Below are 22,688 nucleotides of genomic sequence, written 5' to 3' on the forward strand. Positions count from 1 at the left end.
GTTTCAAATGATTATCGCCCTTCAAGTTGCCCTCAATGAAAAAGGGACCAATGATATGGTTTCTTACAATCCCTGCCCAAACATTGACCTTTTGAGGGTATTACGTGTATTCTTTTCTCATCCAGTGATGATTTTCCGTTGATCAGTAGCGGCAATTTTGCCGATTAGCATGACCATTAAGAGAAAAGTACACTCATCAGACAACATAACGTCTTAACTAGAGACGATGAAGAGCTTACTGAAAAAGCTTTTGAATACAAATTAGCGCCATTTTCACAATCATTATTCAATACTGCAGGCTTCATGAGGAAGACCCAAAAGTCAGATTTGTTCACTGTTTCCAAAACCAGTCTTGAAAGTGATAAATTGTTATTATCTTTTTCATTCGTCGTTGTTGGGGGGTTTTTACTCCACCAAGTCACCTGGCCTCATGGTAAAACATACTTGGAGTTATTTCAATCTTATCGTCAATACATTGTTACTCATTTTACTAGTAATGCAGTGGTTGTATGGATACTGCAGTGATCAATTTGGTGTCAAGTCTTACGAAAGATATCGAAAATAAGAGAAAAATGTTGCTGCAGATGTAGATTTTGACAAAAATATTCTTGTTACATTTACACAAACGAAATTTTTATCAGATATTTGTAACAAAAATTTTGTTCTGAATTTGAGTGAATATCTACGCTCGACTGGAATTAAAGTAAGGAAAGCTGATGAAGATGATGATTTACTTATTGCCTATACCGCGATATACTTGAAGAATAATCATGGAAATTCAGTTGCAGTTGTTGGCAACGACGTCGATTTATTGGTTTTATTGATTGGTCTCACTACAACAGACGATAACATTTTATTTATAAACTAACTAGTTCGAAAAAATCTACCAACAAATTATACTCCACTTCTGATAATAGTAATTTCAAACAATTCATATTATTTGCACACGCTTTCGCAGGTTGTGACACAACCAGCTTCCTATTTGGAAGAGGTAAGAAAAAATTATCTATACATATAATATGTCAGAAAATCAACAGAAGCAGAAGTGGCTGATTATTAATGATATTTTGAAAAACGCTGAATCTCATGAGGATTCTGAAGAACAATGGGTTATGGAAATTTTTGGCTTTCTGCTACTCCATCTTGATACAAAAAATGTGGGGAATCTTCCAAAACAAAGAACGAAGGAAGAAATCAATTTCAAAAAATTACCTCTATACAAAAACGGGTAGATCCGAAAAATATAATTCCCTGTAATTTAATTATTGACATTTTTCGTTCTTTTTGTGTAAAAAAAAAATTCCGTATTTTTTTACACAAAAATCATGTGTTTGAAGGTTATTGACAATGTTTCATGATTATGATGCTTGATGATGGGTTTCCATATGTTGCGTATCTCTACGCTAGCTTGCCTGAATACGTTGCTGGACAACATGTATGCGGCTTCCTTGAATTTTCTCCTAAACCAATGTTCCTCTCTGTGTATGATCTCAGCTTGGGACCACTCGATGTTGTGTTGATGGGTCCAAACATGGCCTGCTATTCCTGATTTGCTGGTTTCCCCTCGCTGTGTGTGTTTCTTGTGCTTAGCAATGCGAACATTCAATGGCCTCTTAGTTTCACCAATATAGGATTTTCCGCACTCACAGGGTATCCGGTAAATGCAATTCTTGGAATTGCAGTCCGCGTTTGGTGGCCTGGTTTTCGTGAGGCTGCTACGGATAGTGTTACCGGATCTGAAGCAGATTCTGATGTTGTACTTGGAACCAATCCTTCTAATCCTCTCCGATAATCCTCTGATGAAGGGAAGTGCAAGCACTGGTTGTGACGGCTCTTCCTTGCGATGCTCCTGCTGTCTTTTATCCAAAGTCTTTTCTACCATCGCTTTGGAGTAGCCATTCCATTGAAGATCATTTTTGATGATCTAGTTCCTTCTCGAGACCATCCTTCGTATTACAGAGCCCGAAAGCATGGTCTAATAGAGTCTTGATGATTCCTCTTTTAGTCGATTGATGGTGGTTGGATTCGTGGTTCAGATACTGACCCGTGTGAGTGTGTTTTCGATATACAGATGTTTCCCACTTAGTGTCGGTCCTCTTCACCAAAACAAAGAAGAATTCAAAAACCATGTGTCACAAGAAGGAACAAATTGTTTATTGAATAAATATGAATAACAAACAGTTTTTATTCAGAATATAAAAAAAAATAGAAATTATGATTAAAAAAAATCATTCCTCAATATTCATATTCAGTAGCAAACAAAATTGTGAATCAACAAATGCGTTTTTAAGCAATAATTTTTTTTGATAAATGATTTTGTTTTTAAAAATCATAATATTCATTAGTGATAAAAATCCCCTCTGAAAAATTTCAAATATCTCATAAACAATACAATTGTTTATAACAATTTTTCAAACAAATAGAGCTGAAAGTTGCGTAAAAACCATTTTTATGTAACTCTCAATAATAAGAATATAAACAAATTCGAATATAAAGAAAACTTTTTCATTGCTTCAATTGAATTTTGCACTTTTTACTGTCTTTAATTATTAATAACAAAGTGAAAAATCAAAGTTTTTATATTTTTTAACGGGAATCTTTTTTAAAAGCTTTCATCGCAAGAGAAGTTTCAAGAAGTGAAAAAATTGAGGTTTTTAATTTAAAAATTATCGAGGTTTTCATGTAAATTCAAAACTTTTAAAAATTAGATAATTAACCAAAGTATATCTAATAAAATAATCACGAGAAAAATTTTTCCATGGATTTTCGTTCATTCAAGTGTCTAGAAGGTATGTGAAGTTTTTTTCTTAATGATGATATTTAATGGGTTGAAATAATTTTTATTGTTCAAAGGTCCATATCGGTCAGCGCGTACGGGACGCGCATTGCCCGCATTTAGAGCTATTTTCGCTTCTTAATTGAAATTATAAATGTTGGTGATAGAGTTTGGGAAGGTTGTTTATTCAGTAATTTTTTTCCACTTCAAAGGTCTTTTTTCTAATTTCGGATATCTTTAATATTTTCAGAGATATTTGCAAAAAACCAAATCCCGCTTTTTTTACTAAATTTTTACTTTTGCAATTTTTTGAGCCTCTCTGGAAATTTTCCAAAAAGTTACTAGGGGTCATTCTGAATCGAATGAGCATTTGATCATAATTTTCGGTGCCCTTGGACAGAAGTTCCAAAAAAAAATCTTGTAACCCAAACCCACCAAAAAGCTGGACTGCCCCGCGAAAATCGGGAAGTGTGAAGTGTGGTCACTCTCCCAAACACCCAACTACAATGATTTATTTCACAATCTATAACATCGACCTATTTCGTTACGCTTGCTCGGTGAATGTCTATACCTGTTGCCAGACAGAATTAGCCGCTCTACTGCAGCCCGTCTGAACTATAAGTATTAATTGATTATTGCAAATATCTCGGTTTCTATTGCAAATAAGTCAAAAGTGATCAGAAACGATTTTATAGAAAATTTTATTGCCTACATTTTTTGTTTCGACCTTTTTTTCATATATTTTTATGCTTTCGAGATATATTCAAAAAAGGGATTTTCGGGGTAGTTTTTATTCATTTTCTATCCCCTAAATGAAATTCAACATTTTTTAACTATAAATCCTTTGAATGTATGCTAAAATCAACTTATATTGAAAAATGCAGGCTTGCCTTTTGCATGGTAATTTAAATCCTCATTTTATTGGACTACTACACTTCGCACTGAATCTGATTACGCATCCGCATAAGAACAGAAAAGAGTATTTGTAGCAGTTTTGGATATTTGACGAATACCATTGCAGATTCCATCAAGCCAGGATACATCGTTCTCACTGAATTGATTGATAATAGTTTGCAGTTTCCTAATATAAAGCCCAGTAGCTTCGATTAATTGAAAGCAATATGATTTACGAGTATATTATCTATAAATGGCAATTGCTCGTCAAAGATAACGCCTACATCCTAGTATAAGGTGTGAAATTTTCTATTCAATTTGTAAAAGCTGATAAAACTCTATTATGCTGATTGTGAAAAAAAGTTGATGGTGCCTACGAAGAGTTGTATCACACCAATGGTTTTTTCATCAACAAGTACTTTGCCCGTCCAAAAGTTAGAAGGGCGTGGGAACAATTCATGTCCGCACTGTATATCACTGTTTTTGTTATTTAATTTGCAGAACTACCAATTACCTAATAACTTTTTGTTTCCGCATTAGGCACGTTCCGCAAATGAGTTACTCTAATGGTAATTGCAATGTGTTAACAAGTAATTGGTATTAATTGTGCGTTACTTAATTTGATACCAGCAATAAAAGAAACTGGAACGAATGAAAATTACAAGTTTCTCCGCTAATTTCTCATGCAGAATGGGTAATATTACAAAAACAGCCATTCATAATTCCCAATTTCATATTAATATAAGCAATAAACGTATAGTAGATTGACTGAAAAGGGGAGACATACAGTGTGTAAAAGCCAAATGGAATAAATTCATTATTTCGGTTACTGTACATATTTTTAAAAAAATCCCGAAACACGTCAAATATAAATTCTAATTCGACATTTTTCAACGTAAAAATGTCACCCCTACCTTCAACCCCCTTCGAATGAAAGGTACAACCCCCAATTTTTTAAATGGGAAGTATATGTTTGTGATATATCGTTTGAAAGGTATCTTCATTCTTTATTCAAAAATGTTATCGCTTCCAAGTTTATTGCAACAATTAATATAAAATAAATTAAAATCATGTGGTTTCCGAAATTCGATAAAATACACTCTAAACTTTTTGCAATATACTCAAAACCTATTTCATGTTGAGGTACTATTAATAAGAAAGTAAGCATAAACCATAGCAATGTTCTTTTTAGGTGATATCCTTTAAAAAACTGTAAATAATTTCCGTGGCGACGTTACTTTAAAATGCTTTGCACCTTGTTTTGTATGTTGTAACATTAGTTGTCAGTATTTTCATTTAAGTTTAAAGTTCGTTAATTTCAAGTCTGACAAATGGTTAGATTAACGGGAATGCATAAAATAACAGGTTTACAAATGATTGGCCTCAAATGTGGCCGCTTTTGATCTAACGTAAGCAAAGGCGGCACTCAACGCCTGCTATCTCTCTCATTTTAATTCGGTGGTCATCTAGCACCATTTGGTGAACTTTGCCTATGTTCTCGTCGGTAGTTGCAGTTTTTGGACGTCCCGAAAGTTCGTCGTCTCCCAAGCTCTTACGGCCACATGTGAATTCAGGTGTCCTGAATTTCACTGTGGTAAATAATGGTGCAAAGTCCCCATACACACACACAGTCCCCTTTGATTTGCGTTTAAACAGTCAACAGATGAACAATGAAATTCACTAGCTTTTATTTAGGAATATCCGTAATTGAAAGTAGTTGTTTTGGATGGATATTTTCTTTCAGTTTGTATCTGAAAGAAACCTCTGTGCGTGATCTACACATGTTTATACAAACTTTATAACAATTATTTACTTATTACATAGCACGCGTCAATTTGGCACTCGAACCAAATAAAAATATTCATGTTTACTTGATTCAGAGGTAACTTGGAAAAGTATTCTTCGGAAGCCGCCTTGAAAGGACAAAGATGAACGTCGAAAGCGCTGATAGAATTATTTACCTGCCTGTCGTACCTTTATCATGGCGTTGAGGATGTCGAACAGATAAGTGGTGAGCCTTCTCTGCTTTTACTCATGATAGATCGCCTTCGAAGTGATTCGTTAATTCCCTTTGATTGTATTCAAATTGGAGTCCGTCTAACGCGACTAGATATTACATATAGATAATGACCCCTTAACATTGAGGCCATATTTTATTAATGGAGTTTTATATATAGTCGGCCAGACTGGGTGATTTCGTTCAGTGTCGATTGTTGTTAAAATAGCGCGGACGAAAAAAAAAATTGATTTCTAGCCCCGTTCGATAGAAATCAATAAACAATATTTACATAGAGAAGCATCATTTTTAGAATTTTTATGAAAAAACAATACAGTGACGTCACTAGCCGTTGAAAGAACGGTACTCACTAACTTTAATTCAAAAAAACTTCTCTTGTCATACTGAGGGGTCTCTTAAATCTCTACCCAACACTGTAAAGTCAATTTATTTATGCAGCGGAGTAATAAATCATTTTCAAGTGGCTGTTCCACAGGCGTACGTAAACTCTATCCATCCAACAAAGAAAGCCAAAAAATGATAGATGCGTGATCACCACTCACATTTGAATCTATTGAGTGTTAGGAATCACACGTTAAAAGGTAAGACCTCGTTAGTCCTTAGCTTGCACAAGTTTCTCAACTTCTGAGAGTTGTCGTTCGTATGGGGGCGGCAGCTGATTAACGGAAAAACAGATTTTTTTTTTTTGAAATAAATGAGCCTCCTACGGTGGCCAATCAGATTCAACTGCAATCGGCTGGCGGAATTCATTCAGGTATATCGCTACATTTTCTGTTGAGAAGAAAGTACCGACCAGGTCAATAAATCAATGATTATTATTATATTGTGAATAAAGATTATTTGCTCGTAAATGATTAGAGCGAGTGATGGCTATTTTTCGCGAGTAGTATACTATACTTTTTCGATGATTTTCAACAGGAATATTTCAAAATAATATTTATTTGTGAAGAAATCTCGAATGAGAGTAATACCATTAATTTCCATAAGTGACCTAAAAAAGCATTCAAAAATATTCCCAATTATTATTATTTTGTTCAATATCAGATAGTTTGAATATTGGGTTGTCAAAAACATAAGAAAAACCTACCGTAGATGAAACTCTTGCCCAGCTTTCTAACAACTATTCCAAGAAGCAGCTCACAAATGAATGTGACAAAGTTATGTATTTTTCTGGGAAATTACTTTTTTTTCAGCACATTACAAATTTTTGAGAGGGTACAGTCGTTTTCACTCCTGAGTCATTGTTTTTGTTTATATTCCTGTTTTTGGCTAGGAACAAAATGTCAGTTCAATGATTAACTTTTACAGTTGAGAACAAATATTGAAATTTGTTCGTAGGTAATGAGTTATGAATCTGGTCAACTGCGATTGGTTCGACGTTGATCAATTTCATAACTCACTAACTTTGTACCAATCGCAGTTGACCAGATTCATAACTCACTAGCTTCGAACCAATCACAGTTGACCAGATTCATAATTCACTACCTTCGAACTAATCGCAGTTGACCAGATTCATAGCTCACTACCTTCAAACCAATCGCAGTTAAGCAGATTCATAACTCACTACCTTCGATCTAATCGCAGTTGACCAGATTCATAGCTCACTACCTTCAAACCAATCGCAGTTAAGCAGATTCATAACTCACTACCTTCGAACCAAACGTAGTTGACCAGATTCATAACTCACTACATTCAAACCAATCACAGTTAACCAGATTCATAACTCACTAACTTCGAACCAATCGCAGTTGACCATATTCATAACTCATTAGCTTCGAATCAATCGCAGTTGACCAGAATCATAACTCACTAACTTCGAACTGATCGCACTTGACCATATTCATAACTCACTGCCCTAGAACCAATATCAGTTGACCGGGTTCATAAATCACTACCTTCGAACCAATCGCAGTTGACCAGATTCATAACTCACTACATTCAAACCAATCGCAGTTAACTAGATTCATAACTCACTACCTTCGAACCAAACGCAGTTGACCAGATTCATAACTCACTACCTTCGAACCAATCGCAGTTAACTAGATTCATAACTCACTACCTTCGAACCAAACGCAGTTGACCAGATTCATAACTCACTACATTCAAACCAATCGCAGTCAACCAGATTCATAACTCACTACCTTCGAACCAATCGCAGTTGACCGGGTTCGTAACTCAATACCTTCGAACCAATCGCAGTTGGCCAGATTCATAAGTCACTACTTTCGAACCAATCGCAGTTGACCATATTCATAACTCACTACATTCAAACCAATCGCAGTTAAGCAGATTCATAACTCACTACCTTCGAACTAATCGCAGTTGACCAGATTCATAATTCACTACCTTCGAACTAATCGCAGTTGACCAGATTCATAGCTCACTACCTTCAAACCAATCGCAGTTAAGCAGATTCATAACTCACTACCTTCGATCTAATCGCAGTTGACCAGATTCATAGCTCACTACCTTCAAACCAATCGCAGTTAAGCAGATTCATAACTCACTACCTTCGAACCAAACGTAGTTGACCAGATTCATAACTCACTACATTCAAACCAATCACAGTTAACCAGATTCATAACTCACTAACTTCGAACCAATCGCAGTTGACCATATTCATAACTCATTAGCTTCGAATCAATCGCAGTTGACCAGAATCATAACTCACTAACTTCGAACTGATCGCACTTGACCATATTCATAACTCACTGCCCTAGAACCAATATCAGTTGACCGGGTTCATAAATCACTACCTTCGAACCAATCGCAGTTGACCAGATTCATAACTCACTACATTCAAACCAATCGCAGTTAACTAGATTCATAACTCACTACCTTCGAACCAAACGCAGTTGACCAGATTCATAACTCACTACCTTCGAACCAATCGCAGTTAACTAGATTCATAACTCACTACCTTCGAACCAAACGCAGTTGACCAGATTCATAACTCACTACATTCAAACCAATCGCAGTCAACCAGATTCATAACTCACTACCTTCGAACCAATCGCAGTTGACCGGGTTCGTAACTCAATACCTTCGAACCAATCGCAGTTGGCCAGATTCATAAGTCACTACTTTCGAACCAATCGCAGTTGACCATATTCATAACTCACTACATTCAAACCAATCGCAGTTAAGCAGATTCATAACTCACTACCTTCGAACTAATCGCAGTTGACCAGATTCATAATTCACTACCTTCAAACCAATCACAGTTAACCAGATTCATAACTCACTAACTTCGAACCAATCGCAGTTGACCATATTCATAACTCATTAGCTTCGAATCAATCGCAGTTGACCAGAATCATAACTCACTAACTTCGAACTGATCGCACTTGACCATATTCATAACTCACTGCCCTAGAACCAATATCAGTTGACCGGGTTCATAAATCACTACCTTCGAACCAATCGCAGTTGACCAGATTCATAACTCACTACATTCAAACCAATCGCAGTTAACTAGATTCATAACTCACTACCTTCGAACCAAACGCAGTTGACCAGATTCATAACTCACTACCTTCGAACCAATCGCAGTTAACTAGATTCATAACTCACTACCTTCGAACCAAACGCAGTTGACCAGATTCATAACTCACTACATTCAAACCAATCGCAGTCAACCAGATTCATAACTCACTACCTTCGAACCAATCGCAGTTGACCGGGTTCGTAACTCAATACCTTCGAACCAATCGCAGTTGGCCAGATTCATAAGTCACTACTTTCGAACCAATCGCAGTTGACCATATTCATAACTCACTACATTCAAACCAATCGCAGTTAAGCAGATTCATAACTCACTACCTTCGAACTAATCGCAGTTGACCAGATTCATAATTCACTACCTTCGAACCAATTGCAGTTGACCAGATTCATAACTCACTACTTTTGAACCAATTGCAGTTGACCAGATTCATAACTTCGATTGGTTCGAAACTAGTGAATTATGAATCTGGTCAACTGCGATTAGTTCGAAGCTAGTGAGTTATGAATCTGGTCAACAGCGATTGGTTCGAAGCTAGTGAGTTATGAATCTGGTCAACTGCGATTGTTTCCAAGGTGCGAGTCATAGATCACTTTGTCTACTCATCTATCCAACGAAACAAACAGTCACCATAATTACCCCCGTTTACAATAATCATGAAAACATTATTCATCAACCAATCGGATCGTACATCATAAAAATTTCAACAAAAGTTATTCCAAATTATACAACTGAATAACTCGGTGTTCTCGAACATTCCAAAACCTGATCACTTAAGCTTCTATCTATTCCATCTATTTTTGAAAATAAAATCGAAGTCTGAAAGAAAAACCGAACTTTGTCGGTTAACAATCCCACAATATTCATATTATAGAGGTCGTCCAGGTAAACCAGAGATATAAAACTCCAGACAGCTGTCACTGGGGTGGAGATAGTCAGATACGAACGGAAGATGCCGCAAAAAGATTATCTCATTCGTATTGTGGCAGGCCGCCTACTCTAATGTCGTATCTGTCAGGTAATGTTTACGGTTCTGTAAAGCTCTTTACGTTTCCGCTTCATGAAAATGTTTGGAAAGATTCAAAGGGTAGCATTAAAGTAAGGGCTGGTTCAGGGGGTCATTAAATTCCGAGGTATGCGGGTAGGGTCAACTCATACACAGGGTGTCTCACAGTTTCATTTTATGTAATTAGCTTGTAACAATTTAAGAGTTTATTCCAAAATAAGTTAGAAAATATTGAACAAAAGTCAGTTTCGAATTTTTTCATTAGCCTTTATTAGAACTTCCAACATCTACATTTTTAACTTGGAAATCACCTTTAGCAACAGGAATTTGGCATTGCTATGGCGGTGGAGATATGTTGACGATATCTTTGCTATTTGGTATGAAAGTTATTATGATCTGAATGTTTTTTTTAACCATCTTAACGAACAAGAATTAACTTCAAAGTTTACAACATAAATTGAACAATATAATCAATTTGCGATAAAAAATCAACAATTTAAAACCAAATGACTCTACAACCAGCAAAACCATTTCATCAACCACTAACTCAACAACCTCAGACACCTTTCACAACTAACGTTATACTTTATATTCCAGGAATATCTGGAAAGGTAAAACGATTCGGAAATAGATATGAAGTAAGATCTTTTTACAAAACAAAAAACACACTATGATATATATCCACACATACAAAACCCAGCAACACAGCAGAAAAAAAAAATTGCATTCATGAGACACCTTGTTCTTGGGCAAATGTTATGTTGGTGAAACTTCAAGACCATTAAAAGTGCGAGGGAATGAACATCGAGATTTCTTAGACAATTCACAGAATGGAAATTGTCATAAGATATTTCGAGAATGATTGACAATGAACTTCGCGCTAAGGAAAGACAAGAGCTTGAAGAATCACCCTATATTCTTATGTATTGAGAAGAATGTATTTCAAACAGCTGCTTAGAAATTGATCGTACTTGGCTACCCATCTTCAAAGAAGATATGGATGATGGCAGAATTGTAACTAATATCAGACAACAACCTTTCTACCGACATTGACACATTTCAGAACTTCTCTGACATCTGTAAAGGACGTTTAAAAATAATACAAATCAAAGGAGAAAACTGTGAGTAACATTTGATTTCTTCAATTCTGAAAACGAAGGAAGATTGTGGACTGCGAAACGTTAGCATAACTAAGTATCTACACAATTTCTTAGTTTTTTTAATTAGCAAAATACTAGGAACTGTAATTAGTAAATACTAGGTACTGTAAATCATGCCCTTAAGAAAATAATGCCAGCTGCCACTGGTAGCCATAAACCAATTGTGACGTGGCGAAGAGCGCGCTCAGTTCGATCGACATTTCGCAGATATTCTACCGACTTCGATGGAATACCGGTGAATTTTCTACCGCCTTCGATTACGATATATAAACGCTAGCCATGAGCATATCCAGACAGTCAAGTGGAAGTAACAGTGCGGTACGCGAAGCGATCTAGTAAGGCGGTAGACATTCGAATAATAGTTGAAGTTTCAGTTGAAGTGTTTGTTGTATTTAAAGTGAAATAAAGTTAAGTTGGATTATTGTTCAGTGTAGTCAACTATTGGTCAAGCCACGGTAAAAAAGTAACAATACTATATTTGTGAAAAATAATTTGCCAGCTGCCACTGGTAGCCATAAACCAATTGTGACGTGGCGAAGAGCGCGCTCAGTTCGATCGACATTTCGCAGATATTCTACCGACTTCGATGGAATACCGGCGAATTTTCTACCGCCTTCGATTACGATATATAAACGCTAGCCATGAGCATATCCAGACAGTCAAGTGGAAGTAACAGTGCGGTACGCGAAGCGATCTAGTAAGGCGGTAGACATTCGAATAATAGTTGAAGTTTCAGTTGAAGTGTTTGTTGTATTTAAAGTGAAATAAAGTTAAGTTGGATTATTGTTCAGTGTAGTAAATTATTGGTCAAGCCACGGTAAAAAAGTAACAATACTATATTTGTGAAAAATAATTTGAATTTAGGCAGTAACTTATCGGGGTTAACTGAACAGTTTATATTGTTGAAGGCAAAAAAACCCTAGAAAGGTCGGTAAAATCTGATATACTAAACTCCTGATCTCACCAACCCGAAATTACTAAAACGTTCAATACATCAACTATTTGTAATTGAACCTTGGTACAATATGAATAATTGTACATGCCATATATTTCAAGTGAAAAAAATACATAATTAATACATAATTTGCTAAAAGTCCATCAATGCATCTTAATACCATACATAATGGTAATACGGAACTGGGTCACTGACTTGTAGGTGAAGCCCAGAAAATGAAGAAGAAGAATTAGGACAATTCAGACAAGGTGCCATTAGCATCAACAAGAAACTCAAGAAAAACACTTTAATAAACTAACTAGTATCTTCAACTGTAAAACATATTAGTTCGGTTTCAAGAACATATCCATTATAATGAGCATTTATTGTTCAGTGTTAAAGAACTGCGTTTTCAACATCTCAAATGTGGTAACTGAACAATAGGTTAGGGTTAGACAATTACTAATACATACAGTATATATTATGAACCAGAGTAAAATAATCTTTGTCGAAGTATCCACTATAAATACACATGAATTTGCTAATTGGTTTACCGATTTAGAAAATCCTTTTCAATTTCACTGTCTACACAACCAAATTTACATCATCTTTTCTCTTCGAATCGGTAAAGAATAATCCCTGCTCCCAACGCTATGTTCCGACACTGTTAAGATCTGATCTGTGACACGTGCCGCGGTAAAACTAACGATAAGAAAATAAAACAAGTGACGAACCTAATTTGAAACCTACCTACTTGAACAAGTGCGGTCGGACCAGTATGGTATGATGAAATCTGTTGAATTTCGACGAAAACAAGTTACAAAAATTCCAAATGGAGGTAATTCTGCCTACGCGAACAAGGCCCGAAGTAGATTGTTCTATCGGATACACCTGACGTTTTCCTTTCCCCAAATAGAACTGTTGAGGGCTTACACGTGTGCTCAGTATTATTATTATCACTTTTATATAAAATGATATTATTTTTTTCATATTATATAGTTGCAATTGTACAATGGCGACAGTTTTTGAAAGTGATAAAAATTATAGAAATTCAGACAAAGGCACGTGCCAAAACAACGTAATTTGGTGACGTCATAAGTCTTTATGGGTGAATTTGGGGTACAGGTATGAACAGAAAGTGACTCTTCTGACCAATAGTGGAAGTAATATGAGCACAACCTACATAATAGTAAGGGTACTTCGACTAAGGGGCTTTCATACAAGAACCCTGGGTATAAAGAGAAAAAAGTCATAAGCTTGGGAGGGATTCAGAAAAGATTAATTTATAACCGAAACTAAGAGACCCTGAGGACTTGTATATCATTCGAAAAGGATCAAATACACTGCTGTTGAACAACTTTTGTACCAGGAACTTGATACAACCATACTTCGTGACCGCCTTCAAGCAGCAAATTGACTGTGATACCAATGCATACAATTTGATGGCGACAAAATAAATGGCCAGTGAAGAAGGTGAGCATTTATGTCAAACAACTTAAACAGACGATAAACTCGCCTTCATAAAGAGGAGACGTAGAAACCTAGGTTAGGTTAGGTCCAAAGTGAGTGGGTCTATTCGACCTTCACCGCAACCCGCAAGGGTTAATTGTGGTTCACACCTATTCACAATCAACCAAATAAACCCAATTTCTTAACGAAACCTACTAGTTTGTAAGGTGAATGGTCTTTCAGGTAAGAGTACGGCTCTGCCGAACTCTAAAAGCCTGATTCGGTCGCTGCTCTGCAGGTTCATCATTTTCCAGACAGAAGCGACACACACTGCCTTCCGACAGTCCAAGTCTCTGCATGTGATGATTCAAATGACAGTGACCTGTAAGGAGGACTGTTAGACATCGTAGTTCATCCCTACTGTAGTCCAACAACTGTTTGGAATCAAGCTTCGAAGGGTGAATAAACGCCTTGGGAGTGAGCCAATCCTGGAAGATTCTGCCAGAAGTCCATAACTCTTCTTGCCATCCAGGTGTTCAGTGTTTGTTTGGCAAAGCCCAAAGCGATGCCAATGACAGGTTTTGGTCCAATGTAGCCGCTTGCGGCACCCTCCTTTGCAAGAGAGTCAGCAGCTTTATTGCCTTCCAGGCCTAGTCTTTCTATCGAGGAGGGTCTTTTTTGGTAGTTTGCTGGAGCCAAGAGCTTCCAACGTCGCTTGACTGTCCGAGAATATTTTTATTGACTCGTGAGTCAATAATTCACACAATTCAATAGCGTAAATTTCCGCTTGAAATACAGTCGCATAAGTTCCTAGGCAGGTAGATAACTCTGTCCTGGGTCTGCGACTGGAAACACCTGCACCAGAACCGGAAGGTTCTATCTACTATACAACTATCTATCTACAACTATCTGCTCTTAATATTTCCTTCTCCCGGAGGATCCAGTCCTCTCTACTGGGGAATAGTACTTTATAAGGCAGTTCGTAGTTGACAGTTGGAGGCATAAAGTCAGAGGTCATACTAGAGGTCGTAAATGTTCCATCGGGTCTTTTAAGCGACCTAATTTCAGCAGTCGACTCTCTAGAGAGAATCTTGTGAAAATTCTTCCAAGACTCCCGTTTTGCCTTTCTAATTTCTTTGTTGTAAGTCGTTAGAGTGGTTTTATAAAGCTCCCAGAAACAAGAAAAAACTTACTGTATGAGAGCAAGAAGATATACATGGCTTTTCATGATGAGCGTTAATTAGCCGTTTCTGACAAACTATTTAACGGATCAACCTGAAAATTTCACAGTATGCATAAATCAATATGACCTACACGCCTAAAATATTTAAGACGAAGCGGCGTTGCCGCTTCTACTATAAAGTAGCGGTTCCTTTGATTTTTCAAATGGAACACCCCGTATATAATATCCTATTATGATTCATTATCACTTTGTCAACAAATTCATATACTAATTCCCTATACCTATCTATTACCGTTTAGAAGATATAAAGTAATTTCGATATTTTTTATACCAAACATGAACTTTTATAAATGCTGATAATCTTGAACTCTCTTGCACTAAAACGATCAAATTTGAAATTGAGTGGAGTGATACTATGAGGATCTTCACTCCGAGTCATATTTTCATTTGCGTCATACAGGGTCTTCAAAAAATGCAGATACTTTGATATCATGAAAAAATGAGTGGAACTCAATTTTTTCAAATGGAACACCCTGTATATTTCAACATTTTTGAGCTCTACATTCAATTTTAGATTAACTTTGTTCAGATAATACTATTTCTATTTTGAACCGTTTTCGAGATAAACTGTTTCAAACGGAAACTGACGTGGTTTTCTTGCTCGTTTTTTTGAATTCATCACTTATTTTGGATATTCAACATTTTTTTTATATTAAGTAATATTTCTTTTTGATCCAGTTTTTAACTGTCTCAGATCAGTCAATTCGAAATTGGTATGTACCTACCTTAGATAAAGTTACAATTTGTATACATTGAGGTATTGGTCTCTAACGTACAACAGTACACATCAATATTTTTTAATAGTGTGCTCTGGAAAAATAAATAAACCAATTATTTAACGTCAGACTTTCGTTGGTGATTTTGACTGATTGTGATAGCTACCAATTATAATAGAATAATGTCAAGATTAGGTTACAGTAATGAAGATTTCTTGAATTTATTAATAATTTATGGTGAGTGCAATAGAATTGCAAGTAGAACATGCCGAGTATTTCATGAAAGATATCCAAAACTTCCGAAGCCGAATAATGATGTGATAAATCGACTACTAAAAAACTGTAGGTTGAATGGAACCTTCCGTCCAAAAATCATTCGTAAGAAGACTAAAGTGGATGATGATGACAATGGTATAACAGTTTTGGGATACTTTCATGCATTTCCAAATGCTTCTCTGCACGAGGCTGAAAGGGAGATAGGTATACCCTACGTGACAATTTGTCGAATTCTTAATAAGCATGAATGGCATCCCTATAAGTTCTACTGTGTCCAACATTTGAAAGAGACTGATTTACCTCGTAGAGTGGAATTCTTTGAATGGTTACTTGTCAAGACTCAAGAGGATGAACATTTCCTTGACAATATCATATGGACAGATGAGGCCAAGTTCACAAAAAATGTAGTTTTCAACAGACACAACAGTCATTATTGGGCGCCAGAAAATTCCCATGTTGTCCGCCAAAGGGTTTTCAAGAAAGATGGCAATTCAATGTATTTTGTGCCATAAAGAATGAGTCAATTTTTTATATCGAGTTTTATGATGATAATTTGAATGCATCAAAATATGAAGATTTACTGAGGAATGAAATTCAAATGATTTTAAATAATAGACCAGGAAGAGAACGTGTATGGTACCAAATGGATGATGCTCCACCCCATAATTCTTATTCAGTCAGCGAAGCTTTAACCGAAATCTTCGAAGACAGATGGATTGGTAATAATGGACCTTTTCCTTGGCCTCCTAGATCACCATATGGCAATCCATTAGATTATTTCGTGTGGGGTTTCATTAAAAATATGGTTTACTCTACTCCAATAACAACAATGGAAGATATGAAATCGAGAGTTACAACTGCTTTCAATAGTTTGACTCCAGTCTTGATCAGAAGCGCTATACATGACAATCTTTTGAAGAGATTACATGTTTGTTTAAGTAGAGGTGTCGATGTGTTCGAACATATTCTGAAATACACTGACGATTAAATTCACTCATTAATTTATGGGTTTATTATTTTCAGTTCGTGTTTCAGCGTTAATAAAACTATTGTTTGAAGAGAAGTTTCATTCGATGGTTGAGGAGTATTTTAATAATTATCTTTTCATTGAGAAACATCAAACGAAATATGTTTTACAAAAATGAGTGATGAACAAGGAAACCATGTCAATTTCCGTTTGAAACAGTTTATCTCGAAAACGGTTCAAAATAGAAATAGTATTATCTGAACAAAGTTAATCTAAAATTGGATGTAGAGCTCAAAAATGTTGAAATATACAGAGTGTTCCATTTGAAAAAATTGAGTTCTACTCATTTTTTCATGAGATCAAAGTATCTGCATTTTTTGAAGACCCTGTATGAGGCAAATGAAAATATGACTCGGAGTGAAGATCCTTATAGTATCACTCCACTCCATTTCAAATTTGATCGTTTTAGTGCAAGAGAATTCAAGATTATCAGCATTTATAAAAGTTCATGTTTGGTAAAAAAAATATCGAAATTAATTTATATCTTCTAAAGGGTAATAGATAAGTATAGGGAAATAGTATATGAATTTGTTGACAAAGTGATAATGAATCATAATATGATATTATATACGGGGTGTTCCATTTGAAAAATCAAAGAAGCCGCTACTTTATAGTAGAAGCGACAACGCGGCTTCGTCTAAAATATTTTAGGCGTGTAGGTCATATTGACTTATGCATACTGTGGAATTTTCAGGTTGATCCGTTGAATAGTTTGCCAGAAACGGCTAATTAACGCTCATTATAAAAAGCCCTGTATAACTATTTGCCACTCTGTTTGAGACAAATCTCCATACACTATATTTTTCGAAAAAGTTTAAAAAAAAACTTCTGCTCAAATCCTATTGTACCCTACAGGAGTTTTACGATGATACAAACCTTCTTGTATTGTGATAAATGTTTGTATTTGTCATCTTGTTTTATGTACTAGAATACTATTCACAAATTTAATTATACATATATTCATTCAAGACTATAATAAGCTATGTAAATGAGAATATTTTCACGATGATGCTCACTTTTTGTGTTGTGAAATTTTTTGTATGTGTCAACTGTGTTATATGGAATACTATTTGTCAAATTTAATTATGTACTCACTTAGATTATATAATGCTTTGTCAATAATAACATCTTTTTTTGGAAAATATAGTATATTGATTGATGGACCCGTTTCCAAGATGACGACCGGAAGACGAGAGTTGCGACCTCACAAACTTTGAACTTAAGCCTACCCCTACTACACATCAAAAGAATTAAATTGTGTCGTCTGAAAAACGCACGCTAAGGTCTAAAAAATGTGAAATTAGAGACTACCACCAAACACAGCCTCAGACTACGGGTCGCGAATTTTGCGTCTAGCCCTCGTAATACCCAAGTCGATGTGGCTTCTGAAACAAGAACTGCGGATGGACACCATTAACCACGCAGCTTACGATACACCGTTTCCTCTCGATCGCCATAGAAAGACATGTGTGTCAGAGAATTTCCTCCGCAACATTGAATAACAATACAAACAACGTAACCAGTCTCGTTTTTGTTTATTGTCATTGTCATGGTCGATTGAAAGATCTTTAATAATTCATAAAGAAGCTCGGTCGTTTTATGGACCGGTTTTTTTCAACGACAAAAAGTACTTCGAGGTTATTATAATTGTTCGAATGCAGTTGGAAAGCTGCAACAGACAATGGTCGGAATCAATTGCTCTCGATCGGAACTTTAAAAAATTGCCTTCTTCACTGTACTGGAGCCATGTCTGCGAACAATTTCATAAATGTTCTGCCAATTATGAATGATCTCCCGACGACTTAGTAAAAAAACATGCAGTTCAGCATTAAATTATATTTATTATTTTTCATTATTGTATTGTAGAAAGCAGCATTTTGAGAATCAAAATCTAAAAAGATGAGTCGATATCCCTATTATCTCTATTATCATTCACTGATAATTGCAATTTCTGCGTTTAATATTTTGAGTCTTGTTACTGAAGTCCTCTATCATGAATGGCTATAGTAACGCAAAGATGGCTGATATGCATTTCATTTGCTGATGAATTGCTGATGGCAATTCATCGGAAGCTAGGCGGTTGTAAAGCGAACGAAAAACCTTCCAAAGTATACATCAACGACTTCGTGAAACAGGAGCATTGAAACGAAATGGAGGACCAGGAAGGCTAATGACAATAAGAACGGTAGAAGTAGAAGATACATAATGTGCTGGCCACGATAGAAGAAGATCCAGGTACCTCTACTCGAAAAATTGCAAATAATTTAAATGTAAATAACCGGACAATTTGGAACATTCTTAGAGACTATTTAACGTACCTATACCACATACGAGTTCAGGCACTTCTTCCTGCAGATTTTCTTCCACGTATAGCATTCTGTCAATGGCTTTCGCGCATATTGGGTCAAATCCCTCAACGCTTATACTTTTAACCGATGAAGCCAGTTACTCAAGGAATGCCATAAGGAATTTCCATAATAATTCCATAATAACCATGTCTGGGCTGAAGAAAATCTACATGTGGTGCTTGAAGATCGCTTTCAACATCAGTTCTCGTTGAACGTTTGGGTGGGAATTGTAGATGACTTCCTAATTGGACCGGTATTTCTGCCAGGAAGACTTACCGGCGGGGTAAACCTTACTTCAGTTTCTGGAGGATGTACCATTGGTTACAAGAAATGCAATGTGGTTTATGCATGATGGTGCACCAGCGCATTTTCAACAGTATCATACGAAGATCGCTGAAGTGGTCAAGGTGGACCTCACTTATGGCCTGCTCGATCACCGGACTTAAACCCACCGGATTATTTTCTATGGGGCCACCTAAAGTCATAAGTTTATACTACTCCAGTTGAAGATGTGGAAGATTTGACAAATCTAGTAATTGCTGGATGTAACGCAATCAGAAACGATCCTGGTGTTTTTGAAAGAGTTCGGGAGTCGATGAGGATGAATATTGGGCATCAGTTTGCCTCTAGAACGAGTTGGATAATTATGTTGCTGGAAAGGTGTATTATGCTTGTTTCTATAAACGTATATACACAATTCATAAATATACAGACCAGCAACAGTTAGTATCTTGAAATTTTTAAAAGCATTTCTACATGATTCTCTCCAACCAATACCGGCAATGATTCTTACTGCATATTTTTGCAAAATAAATATTCTTTCAGCAGCAGATCCGGTACCCCAATTCAAAATTCCATATCTCAAGTGGCAGTTTATGGTCGCATAGTATAAGCTCAGTAAAATCTCTTTACTACAAAAATTAGCCATGAATCTCAGAGCATAGCAGTTTTTTCTCAACTTAATACAGAGGGTCTCAATATGAGGAGTCCATGTGAGTTTGTAGTCCAAGGTGACGCCTAACATTTTTGTAGAAGTACAAGATTCAATTGGCAGATCCCCATTTTCATGGATAACAAAATGTTCGGGCCACTTACTAATTGTGAACTTCATCATCACAGTTTTAGATGTATTGAGTGTTAAGTGATTTTTTTCTGCCCATATGTTTACTTGTTTATGTACATCCTGGGTTCTTTCCTGTAGGGTCGTTACATCAATTTCCTCCACTATGAAATTTGTGTCATCTGCATACGCTACTGTGTGAATAGTTGACAATCCTTGAAAATATTTCATCAGGTCATTCGCATATATCAAAAATAGTATAGGTCCAAGGATTGATCCCTGTGGGACACCCTGCCTAATGGTTGCCAACTGACTGAGAGTGTTTCCAACACTGACACGTTGCCCTCTATTTTCCAGGTAGGATTTCATTAAATCTAGGGCAACTCCTCTTACGCCATATCTTTCCAATTTCCCTAATAGCAGGTCATGATTAACGCAATCGAAAGCTCTGGAGAAGTCTATGAACAATCCGCAAATATGGAATTTACCATCAAGTGCATTAACCACATGCTCATTGAACTCATAAAGTGCTGTTTCTGTACTTTTGTTCTTTGTGAAACCGTGTTGGTTTTCTGAAAAAAGGTTATTTTCAGAATTCATAGAAATGAAAAAATCAAGTTAAATTCTGCCTTTCATATTTATCCATTTGGTGGAAGTTGCCAGATGGATCACATAAGTTGCAGCTAACGTATCCACATCAAATTTTCACTTGATTTGAGAATCTATATTAAAATTGGTAATAATAGTGAATCAATTACTGTCCGCCAATTCCCTAATTTCTTCACAGACATCCCCCACCAGTCTAAGATACCTATCTAACAGTTTTCGGGTCATGTCTCTGAAGCAATAAATGTTAAATAATCTATTTAGTGACAAAATTCCAATATGATTTTTGATAATTATACTAATTATTTGTTATTTTGAAGAAAAGACCCGTACGGGTACTTGGAGTTCGTCCCAGAAGTCCCAGAATAAAGAAGTTGAAATAGTCTACTCAACAAGTTCAAAAACATAAAAAATAGAGATAAAGGTCCTAAAAATAAGAGCAATAGCTCGTTTGATTCAGAATCACCTCTAGAAAAATATTTTTGAAGGATTTTGGTGCAGATAAAAAATTGCAATTGTTATTAACAAAATAAGATTTAAGAAAAATGGTATTTAGTTTTTCGTTAATAACTCAAACAATATTAATACTTAAGCAATTTTAAAAAAAGCTCGTTAAAGAGCGCTAAAGATAGTTTATCGAAAGAAATAATTTTTTTATAACGTAAAATGTCATTTTAAAAATTTAAAAAAAATCTAGCATATTCTTAACACTTGAATGAATCGAGTCCCGTAGAAAAAAAAGTTTAATCGCCGTTTTTCAAAAAGTTATTCAATTGTTAACCAACAAATTTTTTTCCATCTCCGTTGGCATAAATAATGGGTAAAATGTATAAATAATTGACCTATAAATTTTAAACTTCGTGGAGCCCTTTTGATATATATACTTCATACGATACTGCGATAAAAGTTCATAAAAAATTTATTAATTTGTTAATTATGATTTTTTTATAACTATTGCAAAATGAAATATCTAAAAATTGTTGATGAATTTTTTTTTCAATTGATATTTAGCTATGTCCGTTTTCACATTAAACACTGGCAGTTTTTAACATAGGATATGCATTTTTTACGTAATTTGAAATATTATATTGTTTTAAACAAATAGAGAAATTCAATATTAAAAAAAAAAATTCTTTGCTATTTTGTTGTCTAGAGATAATCATGATTGAGAAAAAATTTTTCTTAATTTTAATTTTTAATTGTTTAAAATCGATTTTTTATATTCCGATTGTTTAAATAATTAGTTAAGAAATAATTTTACAAAATAATTATTATTCAATTGTTTATTAGTTTACCAATTTGTTTTTATAATTTTTTCTGCTTCAGAAAAAAATATAACGTTGGTCAATATTTGTTTATAACAAATTGTTAAACTAATAAACAATTAAATAATAAATAATAATTTTTTTTTGACAAACTATTTAAATGTGTAAATCATGATTTTCAAAAGAAAAATTATTTTTTAACTAATTATTTAAACAATCGAAATATAAAAAAATCGATTTTGAACAATTAAAAATTAAAATTGAGGAAACATTTTTTTTATCATAACTATCTCTAGACAACAGAATAGCTAAAAAAATTGTTTCAAAAATTTTGAATTTCTCTATTTGTTCAAAACAATTCAATAAACAAATTACATAAAAATTCATATCCTATGTTAATAACTGCCAT

The 22,688-nt window shown here is 35.2% G+C and overlaps 1 protein-coding gene across 1 annotated transcript in view; it reads right to left on the minus strand.

The window, feature by feature from the left end:
- Positions 1-22,688, minus strand: part of LOC111506670 (interference hedgehog) — a 188,299-nt gene that overhangs the window by 114,797 nt on the left and 50,814 nt on the right. The gene's annotated exons all lie outside the window — the stretch shown is intronic.

The sequence above is a fragment of the Leptinotarsa decemlineata genome, unplaced genomic scaffold (genome assembly GCF_025532065.1).
Source record: "Leptinotarsa decemlineata unplaced genomic scaffold, Ldec_3_MD MMD2_tig00026328_RagTag_RagTag, whole genome shotgun sequence".
Taxonomy (NCBI): Eukaryota; Metazoa; Arthropoda; class Insecta; order Coleoptera; family Chrysomelidae; genus Leptinotarsa; species Leptinotarsa decemlineata.